The 8,649-nt window shown below is 46.2% G+C and overlaps 1 protein-coding gene across 47 annotated transcripts in view; it reads right to left on the reverse strand.

Annotated features, from left to right (window-relative positions):
- Nucleotides 1-7,610, reverse strand: part of MKNK1 (MAPK interacting serine/threonine kinase 1) — a 42,057-nt gene extending 34,447 nt beyond the window's left edge. For 22 of the 47 annotated variants that reach the window (XM_078331652.1, XM_035251373.3, XM_035251380.3 and 19 more), the window contains exon 1: nt 7,577-7,610. The gene's annotated coding sequence lies outside the window, so the exon portion shown is untranslated. Of the gene's footprint in view, nt 1-7,515 lie in introns of all 47 variants that reach the window. The other 25 variants (XM_078331651.1, XM_035251371.3, XM_035251378.3 and 22 more) reach the window with 2 other exon arrangements.
- Between the last annotated feature and the right edge of the window lie 1,039 nt (nt 7,611-8,649).

Raw genomic sequence — 8,649 nt, forward strand, 5'->3', positions numbered from 1 at the left:
AGGATTCTAAGTGCCTAGTTAGCCCTGATTCCTTCTGGCACCATTTAAAATTCCTTTGGTTCCTTTTTCCTCCTCAAAAATAAACTTCTGTCTCTCACAGTACTTAAAGATCCTTAGCATTCTTTACCAACTACTCAGATGGACCCTGGAGCCCTCTCCTCACTCCTGTACCTCCTGCTGGTAGAGGGCTGGGGTAGGGAAGGGTGACCATGGCCAGACCAAACCTACACAGATTGGCCTGCAAGCTGGGTCTTAAGAAGCCTGGGCCTGGCGAGGCACCCAATTTTGTCTCAATTCTTCATGAATTTCTTGCTGTATTGGGAGTGAAATTTCTCCAGTGCTTAAGAGCTAGACTTTCTTTAGAAGTTTTAAAGCTGCCTGTAATCCCAGCACTTTGGGAGGCCGAGGCGGGTGGATCACAAGGTCAAGAGATCGAGACCATCCTGGTCAACATGGTGAAACTCTGTCTCTACTAAAAATACAAAAAATTAGCTGGGCATGGTGGCACGTGCCTGTAATCCCAGCTACTCAGGAGGCTGAGGCAGGAGAATTGCCTGAACCTAGGAGGCAGAGGTTGTGGTGAGCTGAGATCGCGCCATTGCACTCCAGCCTGGGTAACAAGAGCAAAACTCCATCTCAAAAAAAAAAAAAAGTTTCAAAGCCCAAAAAAAAAAAAAAAAAAAAAAAAATCACCATATATACAAACAAAAGATCCCTCACATAACTTTCAAGACAGAACACATCAGTGGGACACAGGTAAGACTGAGGTTTATGGTATCGACCCTTGGTCCAAAAAGCCAGATCTCATCCTGTCACTTCCTTGCTCCAAAATCTCTCACAGGTGTCCACTGCCTCTGTAGTAACCAAGCTTCTGTGCTGTCACTCAGGGTCTCCATCGTCCTGCCCCAGACCACTACTCTTGCACTGTGTCTTGCCACCCCTCCAGGGGAGTCTTAACCTGCAGTCTAGTCAAAAGGGACTGTATTTCTACCTTTTGATTGCTTTAACCATTCTCAGCTTCCCACACTTGTGCACATTTAAATCACCTGTAGCATTTCATTACACATCTTCCCCTAGACTGTGAGCTAGGGACAGAGCAGAGACTATGTCTGCTTCATCTCTGGGTCCCCTCCACCTAGCAGAGGCTCTGGCATGGGGTAACCACTTAATAATTGTTAATGAATAGATGGAAACAGCTGAAGTTATTCTTCCCTTAAGCTGTTTTAGCTGGACTCTTATTAGAAGACCAAGTACAGTTTGGGTTACTGCCAGGAAGCAGAAAAACCAAGAGAAAGAAAAGAGGCATGACCAATGTGATCCAAGCAAAGGAAAATAGGTTTTAAGAGTGAGGTAAAAGAGACCAAGGCTGTTTAGCTGGGAGAAGAGAAGATGAGGCCTAACTGGATTCCGGCTTTACGTACAGAAAAGATTCTCATGAGAAAATCTTGATCTCATCCTCCCTTTATAATCAGAAGATACTTTTCCATATTCATGGAAAATGGAACAAGAAGAAATGGCTTAAGTTAAGGCCCGAGGGGTTTAAGCTGGACAGAAAGAAGAACCAAATTAGGCACCACTTTTCCAGAGATACTGTTATTGTACTTTTGGCAAGTGAGTTGGAGGGCCTTGCTTGGCCCTCTTGTTGAAGGCTGTGCAAACAGGAATACATATCCGCTCTGTTCCTGTTCACTGTGGAGAGAGCTGGGTGAAAACACAAGTCAGGTAAGATTTTCTAAGGAGCCACTGACTTTTTATTGACCCATTTGCTACAGGCTCTTTCTGCCATGTTATGCATTGCAACCCTGTGCTGGAACAATCTAGTATTTCAAAGTTTCCTGATAGGGCAATGGAAAAAAAGAGAAAAAGAGAAGGTATCAATGCCAGGGAAGGGAAAATGGCTCTAATAAATATACTTTCTATACAAAACAGCACTGAACTGGGCATTCATATAATTGTTATTATTACTATTAAAGCTCACATTCATTGAGCACCTACTATGTGCTGGGCACTGTGCTGTTTCACCTCAATTCTCATAACCCCATGAGGAAGTAATATTTGTATTCTCATTTTACAGTTGAAGAATCAGAAACTCAGGAAGCTTAAATCAACTTGCCCAAGTCACACAGCAAGTGACAGAGCCAGGACTCAAACCCAGGCATTCTGACCCCAGAGTCCACATACCTAACTACTGTCTCCCTGTAAGGATGAAAGGCTGGCATATAAACTCTAGTCTCTCTGAATTCTGTTCATATTCTCAGCTCTTCCTCATACAGTCCCAAGCTAGGATATTAGCAAGAGTTGAAGCCTCAGAACTGAACCAATATACTCCCCTAATTAATCATCATCTATGAAATGGGGGCACTAACACCCACATCACAGAGTTGTCATGGGAATTAAGTGAGCTAACGTATATGGAGCTCACGGCACCAGTGCCTGGCATACAGTAGGCACTCAATGACTAGTAACACTTATTCCAGCTTCTGACATGGCTTCCCCAGACCAACCACAGCTCTGAAAAGCAGCCCAGCCTCTCTGTGAACCGCCGCAGGAGGGAATAAATGGACAGCAAATACAAAGTAAAGAAACAGATTGAGGACTCTCGGATGACAATGAGCAGACGCAGGACTTGAATGCCAGCCTCTGGACCCAAGTGTAGTGCTCTTTCCTACTTATAGACTCTGGTTGAATCTGAGGGTGAGAAAATGAAGGGACAGGATATGCTAAATGGGCTGCCTCCCCAGACAGATCCTTTTGTAATGAACTGTCAATCTCCCCTCAGAACCCCTGCCTGAAATACAAGGGTCCTGCAGCCTCTGTAAACTGGTTCTAAGATTCTACTAGCTAAGGATGGCAATGCTCTCATTTATAGCACTGTGGGGGCTGCCAAAATGCTCACCTATTAAACTTATCAAGCAAACCTAGTCCATGCAGCTTCCAAACTAGGCCAGTGATTCACCATTTAAGCCTCTTCACTGATGTCCCCATTCTGGGACCGTCTTTGCCCCAGTCTAACCTCCGTCCTGCTGCCAGAGAAAACAAAGCCCCAGTCATGGCATTCGGAGCCTTGCAGCATAAGGAAGAGAACATGGGAATTGGAACCCAGCACTGCTAATTTTGAAGCAAGCTGTGCCCTTACTAACTACCCAACCTTGTGGAAGTCACTTTAATCTTTCTGAGGTCTGGTTTCTTCATCTTTAGATTGAATACAAATAGGCCTACATTACAGGATTAAATAAATTATAGTAGGTAAAGCATCTAGCACACTGCAAGCCACAAAGCAAAGGAGACACTTGGTAAATGCTAGTGTTCTGCTCCTCTCTCCTCTCTCTACATTTTAGCCCAAATCTGCCACTTCGGCTTATTTCTCCTCCACACCAACTCCTCTCCCCTCCCACAACACACACCCCCACACACCCCCACACCCCTACACCTGTGCATTTCTGCCTCTCAACCATTGCTCAAGCTGTTCCTTCTCCCAGGAATAAACTCTCTCGAAGGCCCAGCATAAATTCTCCACCTTCAGAATCCTCTGGTCATGCTGGGATTGATTTCTCCTTCTCCCAAACTCCCACTCTGTTTACATTCCTTACTACATTTACCATAGTCAGTCTGATTTCAGTTATTTATGTACTTATCTATCTTCCCAGCTACACTGCAAGGAGAAGGTTCTGAGAAGACAATTATTTATAGGAGGGCAGGAAATGTGTTGTTTTCCTCTGTGTGTATTTCTCAATACCAGGGTCTTGTACATAGCAAGAGCTGAATATGTACAAGAATTCAACATTGAATTCAACTCACTGAATTGAATCTTTCCATCCTAAACTGGGAATCTTTACAGAAAGATCCTGGCCTGAGTTCATTCTAAAACTATGCATGTACTGCCTAACTTGATAAATAGGTAATTTTTAAAGTCCATGAATATTCATAAGCTAAGATCCACTAATACTCATGTGGACTTGTTTCAGTTCTTCATCCATTCTTCCAATACACTCTGGACTCCTCTTGGGATCTCTCTCCAGCATACCAGGAGACATCACTGGGACAACATTTCTCACTCACAGAGATCTGGGAGCAAGCTCTTTGGAGAACTGTTCCACCCCACTGGGTAGGAGGTGACTACCATTAGAACCATACTAAAACCCAGAGCTGTGGAATCAGAAAATAGATCTGAATGATCTGCCTCACTTTCCAAGCTATAACATAGAGTTAAAATTTTTTTAAAGTGTCTGGAACACAGCAAGTGTGCAATAAATGTTAGATGTTCTATTAACGATGCAGTAGACTGGAAAAAAACAGTCATGTCATTTCACTTCTAGAACTATCTCCACTACTGACTGATTCCTTGTGTAATCTTTTTTCTTTTTTTTTTTTTAAGACAGAATCTTGCTTTGTCACTCAGACTAGAATACAATGGTGTGATCTCAGCTCACTGTAACCTCTGCCTCCTGGGTTCAAGTGATTCTCCTGCCTCAGCGTCAAGTAGCTGAGTGCCCGCCACCATGCACAGCTAATTTTTGTATTTTTAGTAGAGACAAAGTTTCACAATGTTAGTCAGGCTGGTCTCAAACTCCTGATCTCAGATGAATTTGCTCACCTCGGCCTCCCAAAGTGCTGGGATTGAGCCACTGCACCCAGCCTCCTTATGTAATCTTAAGTCCTTTACCCATCTGTAAAATGAAAGTGGCAGAACCAGATGGTTGGTTCCCAGGCTCATTCTACCTTCAACCATGTATATTTTTCCATGATCAAGAAATAACTTTCTGTTCTACATGCTGAGGCTTTTGGCAAGGGAAAATGTGCATTTGTAACTGCTGGTCCCCAGATGGGAGGGACCACTGTTTCCCAAGGCCAAGGGCAGAGTAACTAATTAGTAAACCACCTGTGAGCTTTCCCGTTTGAAGTATACTATTAATATACTCAGTGCAGGTCTCTAACAGAGCATTACCTCTGGGTATAAAAGCATGCCTACTTTCCAACAAAACTCACAGTCAAGGCAAGACAAGAGGCTGAAAACAATGGCCGTTAATGAAGATTCCTTGCTTGTGCAGAATTCTTGTAATTAGGGCATCAGTCTAAACTAGGGCCTTCCTTAGGCACAAAGAGGAAGAAAAACACAAAGTCCCATCGTGAACCTGGCAGCTCATAAAACAAGGGCCAAAGCTAGTAAATAAAAAAATGTCACTGACTCATTTAACCACAAATATTGCAAAAGCCTACTGTGTACTGGCCCTGTGCTGGACAGAGAAGGAAGGAAACAGACATGATTCCTTGCCACCCATGCACTCAGAGTACATATGGGGTGTACATACCCCTAGGCAGACTCTAATGAGAGCTATATTAGAGGGTCAGCCTCTGCTACAGAAGAAAGGGGAGCAACTAATCCAGCAGAAGGCTCAGAAAAGCTTCACCACAGAGATGTGGGCCTTGAAAGATGAGAAGGAACAGGGACATACAGAAGGAAAGGGGGAATATAAGCAAAGGCTTGAACAGGAACAAGCAGGGAGTGTTTGAGAAACAGAGACTTGGCAGGGCATGGTGGCTCACACCTGTAATCCCAGCACTGTGTGAGGCTGAGGTGGGTGGATCAGCTGAGGTCAGGAGTTTGAGACTAGCCTGGTCAACATGGTGAGACCCCATCTCTACTAAAAATACACAAATTAGATGGCGTGGTGACTCATGCCTGTAATCCCAGATACTCAGGAGGCTGAGTCAGGAGAATCACTTGAATCTGGGAGGCAGAGGTTACAGCAGGGAGCCAAGATCACGCCACTGCACTCCAGCCTGGGTGACAGAGTGAGACTCCACCTCAAAAAAAAAAAAAAAAAGAGAAACAGAGACAACTAGTTTATTTTGACTGGATCACAGGGTGTAGGTTTGGAAAAATCAAGGGAAACAGGGCAGGAGAGAGGTTTGAGAACAGATTGTGGAAACACTTGTCTGAGGCTGGAATCCAAACTCTACACCAAGCTTGTCCAACTTGCAGCCCTGGATGGCTTTGAATGTGGCCCAATACAAACATTCTTAAAACATTGAGATCTTCTTGCAATTTTTTAAAAAGCTCATCAGCTATAGTGTTAGTGTATTTTATGTGTGACTGAAGACAATTCTTCTTCTAATGTGGCTCAGGGAAACCAAAAGATTGGACATCCCTACTCTACATAGTAGGCAATGCAGCCCACCAAGGTTTCTGAGCAGTGTCTCAGGAAGAGCACAGGGGCACCCATGAAGAGGATGCAAAAGGAACAAAGTAATTAAATTACTATGGGACCACATCACAGATCACATGTGCTGGGCTCCAACAGCTCCTGTTCACAGAGCTTCCCTCTCCCATGGCTTGGCTTCATGAGATTTTAGTTTCCAGCCCCAACAATTGTCAATGTCTGTAAAATACTAGAGTAACAGGACTCCTAGCCAACTCTCTGGATTAGAGAGAGAGAAGAGTTGAGGTGGGAGCAGATGGGCACAGGGGACACCAAAGTCTTTGGCTGGCTCATTTCCATATAAAACCCAACCCTGGATTTACTCTTCATACCACTTCCAGTCTGAAGCTAAGGAGAGTGGGCTGAAAGCCACTGGCTGATGGGTGGGGATCCAGTGAGACACTACACCTACTGTCCGGAATGCCAGGTGGCACAGGGGCAGTGGTGCCCTTCCCATTCTGCAAGGTCAGTTCCACCTGTAAATCCTGAAGCTTCAAGGCTCAGGTCACATCACCTCTTCTCTCAGAGCCTTTCTAAAGTACCCCAATCCAAAATGACACACCTCCTAGAAATCACAGCTTCCACATATTCAGCACCTGTTACAGGACAGGCACCATACTAGGTGACTTCCATATAATCCTACTCAACCTTCACAATGACCCTGTTATGCCCATTTCATAGGGAAGAAAGTGAAGCTCTGTGAGGGGAAGCGGACTTGCCCCAGGACACACAGCTAAGAGGTGAAAGAGATGAGATCTGAACGCAGGACTCCCTGAGCCTAAAGTTGAGCACCTCTAACAACACTTCATTCCTGTGAGCCTGCCTGCCTTTATCTGTCAATGACAGGTAGCCTGGAGCTCTCTGGGAAGACACTATTAATACCTTTCCCTGTGGACAGCCACCCACACAGGCAGGATCCTTTAAACACTGAAAGTAAATGAAAACAGTTAACTTAACCATAACGCAGTACACAGATTTCACAAATTCCTCACGTGAAAAACTATTCATGACACGACTGCCTGAGCTCTGCGCCCAGCCACAGCCTCGTTCCGGATTCCTGGGATAGACTGAGTCTCAAACCGGCCAGAGTAAACGCCATCTCGGACACCGGTCGCGCCCTGACCCCCAGGCACAGGCGGAGCCCTGACAGGTCGCAGAGGGAGCCCTCGGGACAGTCCTGAAAAGCGTCCCCTTCTGTTATCCCTCCGCAGCTGAATCAGGTTGTGACCTCGGCCGCCGTGAAGGCCCTGACTGCCCCCTTCCGGGCACAAGGGCTCACTCACAGACCCCAGCCCCATTTAGCTCGGAGGAATACCTCGCTGTCTCTCTTTTACCTTCGCCGCCTCCAGCCGGGGAGCGGTCGCGCGCACCCCTACCTGCGGATCGCTCCTCGGAGAACGCGGAAGAGGCGGTGCTAGACCCAGGAGGTGGGCCCAACCAGACAGGGGCGTGAGGGGGCGGAGCTGCGCCTGCGCCCTGATGGCTACCCGGGGGTTGGTGGGGGCAGATTGGCAGGGGGTTCAAACTGAGCAAACTGCGCAGGCGTAACAGGTGAGAAGCGGGTAGAGGGAAGATTGCCGGCAGGGGGGTGGGGCTTAGCTCCTCCGGTGTTTTCTTTTCCTAATCGAGGCCTAGAAGCCAGGGAAGGGAGGAGGCCGGGTGCGGCAGGTGTAATTAACTTGTACTGAGCTCTTCTGCAGGCCCGGAAGGATTTTTTTTTTTTTGAGACGGAGGCTTGTTCTGTCGCCTAGGCTGGAGTGCCATGGCGCGATCTCAGCTCACTGCAACCTCCACCTCATAGGTTCAAGCGATTCTCCTGCCTCAGCCTCCCTAGTAGCTGGGATTACAGGTGCTCGCCACCAATCACGGCTACTTTTTGTATTTTTTAGTAGAGATGGGTTTTCACCATGTTGGTCAGGCTGGTCTCGAACTCCTGACCTTGTGATTCTTCGGCCTCTGCTTCCCAAAGTGCTGGGATTACAGGCATGAGCCACCGTGCCCGGCCCAGGAAGGGATTTTTAAATGCTCTTTATGTGTGAGGAAATGCTGCTAGTCTTTAATAAAATGGGGGCTAATTCTGTAAAATTTCTTTAAAGGTCTGAGTACCTAGAATTTCACCATAAGAGTTTCTCTTTGAGTACATTACTCCCAGTAGTTCAAAATCTTTAAAAAATTCATTTCTTGGGGGAAAAACAACCAGCCTCCACACATCTCCTTCCCAAGGCTGCAGCTGCGATGAGAAAGGATGAGAGCATGGACTGGGATTTAGTTCAGGTGCTGACTGAGTTTCCTTCTTTGTGAGATGGAGTAAACATCCCTTCCCTGTCTGTCTCAGGATTATCGTGAGGATTTGGTAAGCAAAGCTAGTTAAAGAGCCTCAGGGACTTGCTTCCCATCATTCACTTGACAAACATTTGTTCCCTGTCCTGTCGGGGACTGTCTTTTCATC

This window comes from Callithrix jacchus, chromosome 7 (assembly GCF_049354715.1).
Source record: "Callithrix jacchus isolate 240 chromosome 7, calJac240_pri, whole genome shotgun sequence".
NCBI classification, from domain to species: Eukaryota; Metazoa; Chordata; class Mammalia; order Primates; family Cebidae; genus Callithrix; species Callithrix jacchus.